This window comes from Syngnathus acus, chromosome 9 (assembly GCF_901709675.1).
Source record: "Syngnathus acus chromosome 9, fSynAcu1.2, whole genome shotgun sequence".
Taxonomy (NCBI): domain Eukaryota; kingdom Metazoa; phylum Chordata; class Actinopteri; order Syngnathiformes; family Syngnathidae; genus Syngnathus; species Syngnathus acus.
In genome coordinates this window covers 2,955,851-2,958,376 of record NC_051094.1, presented here as the reverse complement: position 1 = coordinate 2,958,376, position 2,526 = coordinate 2,955,851, and the positions used below count along the sequence as shown (strand labels likewise).

The following is a 2,526-nucleotide window of genomic DNA, read 5'->3' as shown; positions in this document are numbered from 1 at the left end:
GACGGACGAGAAATCCATCCAGAAATTGAAGCAATCTGGTTTCCTTCATCTTGTGATAATAGCAGCTGCAAATAGTGTGTGTTGTTGTGGATGAGCGTTTAAGGCCATGGTTTCCCCTCGCAGGTTCAAATCCTGCTTTCAACGATTCAGGTTTTCTATTCGAATTTTGTTGAGATCCTCGCCACTTGCATTTTGACCATGTGAGGACCTTGCCCAAAATTGCTTACTGTGTTGTTGTGGCCGAGTGGTTAAGGCGATGGACTAGAAATCCATTGGGGTCTACCCGCGCAGGTTCGAATCCTGCCAACAACGATTAAGTTTTTGTGTTAGAAACGTTGCTAGAAACTCGCCACATGCATTTTGGCGGTGTGAGGACGTCGTATAGGTGCAGTTGTTGTGGCTGAGTGGTTAAGGCGATGGACTCAAAATCCATCTCCCCGCGTAGGTTCAAATCCTGCTGACGACGACCCAAGTTTTGGACTAAAATCTTATGGTTGAATGTGAGATCCTCAGCGAGCTAGCAAACAAGATTGTCCAACTTACCAAATTTTTTGCTAAAGTAACGACTTAACTCGACTCAGACTACAAATGAAAAGCACAATCAACTGCAATTGGAAGAAGCAAGAACAATGAAGCACAGGGCACTAAATACCAACTGATGAGACAACGAGGCACACTTGGACAAGGCCCAAAGTGTTGGGATCTGATTGGTTAAGGAAGATGAGCATCGATGGACACACTCCCTAGTGAGGCAGACACACAAAGCAGCACAAGAAAAATGTGAGACTAAATTCGATAGACAAAAACCATGACCGTTTGCTACACGTGTTTATTTTAATTGATCATAGCAGAAGGACCATTGTAAGTCACCGAGGTAAGTCTCCATTTCATCGTAATTTCCGCTTAATGCGTAAGTTTAGTCAGGTCATTGTTTTATTTATTGCATCGTCAGGGCTTGAGACATGTGAAACAATGGCTCAGTTGCATGAGGGTAGTCTGTTTTCCAACTGTTTCTGAAGGCAACACCCCATATATATTGATTGATGAATAAAAAAAAAAAAGGAAAAGTTAAGTTTATGAAAGCAACATTTGCTGCCATTAGCGGTAGAACACACACCATAATTATGATATGATGATTTCAAGCAAAATAGATCTTTTTTTATAGACACGTAAATTTACTTAGGAGCTTGGTCATGGGATGAATGAAAGTTTCCACGGTAATGTAAAACTTGCATTGAGCATCCTCGCTGGTATCCACATTAGCATTAGCACAGAGCTATTGAATGTTTCATGTGAACATTATGAAATCAAACATGCATAGAGTGAATGCCACTAAATACTAAATAGTTCATCTCGTAAGTGGTTAAGCAATATTCTTTACTTTTCCAACCATCTTTCTTGTATTGATTAGGCTCCTTTTTTTTTTTTTATTTAAAGATGGATTCGATGCAGATTAATCACCGTGTTCAATATTAATACTGGGGAGGGATGTTATTGTGCTCACTCTGGCATTTATGGATGAATCGGTACTTGCAATCGATCACACCAATGGAAAGAAATTGTCGGTGACTGCTTGCCCGAGTGATCATGACTGTGAAGATGCAAATTTGGAACTACACTGATTACAAGTGATTTCTTTTTTTCTTTTTCCCCTACATTTTGTAAAGTGTTTCTACCGAGATGTAAACGTATTTGTAAGCAACGGCACTCTTGTCAGAATGGGTGTGAATTTCTGCCATCGGCCAAGACAGGCATGAGGTGAACAACTGAAAATGCCTTGTCGCATAAATAGCACAGTACCTTTTGTATCTGCTGTGTTTAACATTTCTTTCATTTTCAAAATTTCCCCTGCATTTCTTCAGTCTGCCGCCTACGCTCCAGCATTCGCAGACAATTTCTTCACTTTTGAGTTTCACTCACTACTTGTTTTATAATGTGTGAAAAGGAGGTGTCAATTTGAAGGTAGCGTTTATTTCTATGCAGAGTGGATGTGAAATGGAAAGTACCTCTTTGGGCTATTGTGCTTTTGTCACAGGGGCAGAGCCCATTTATCACTGCATTGTGACATCTTGGCAAGGTGTGTGTGTGTGTGTGTGTTGTTGAACTCATACCAGCCACTGTAATCATGCAAAGAGATCGGGCTGCAAATATTTAAAAAAAAAGCTAAATGCTAAACCACAAATAGGCGTCTACTAAATCGTTTTATTTTCAAATGCTAGCAGTTTTATAACTTTTTTTTGCTATTCCAGATGTAGTCCATCACATGTGAGCCCCCATTGCCCTGCAGACCAGGGTGCATTATCTTTTTGAAGGTGGCCACTCCTTTCTGGATAGTCTTATTTCATTACAGGCCAAAGGTGATGACCAGGGAACAACTTTATTGATTTAGCAGCGTGGGCATAGCAAGCCAAACAGATTCCCTGCTACGTCATTGCAGCATCCTTTCACTCTTTTGGGTCAATTCGGGATCTCTGCGTGAAGCAGACTTTGTTTTTCAACTGGAGCCAACAAGGTGAAACATTGCAA

General features: G+C 40.7%; 2 non-coding genes across 2 annotated transcripts; both read left to right on the top strand.

The window, feature by feature from the left end:
- Positions 1-230: 230 nt before the first annotated feature.
- On the top strand, positions 231-312 carry trnas-aga. Its single transcript has one exon. It is a non-coding gene; the product is annotated as a tRNA-Ser (tRNA).
- A 78-nt stretch (positions 313-390) lies between these two features.
- On the top strand, positions 391-466 carry trnal-caa. The gene has a single exon. It is a non-coding gene; the product is annotated as a tRNA-Leu (tRNA).
- Positions 467-2,526: the final 2,060 nt, after the last annotated feature.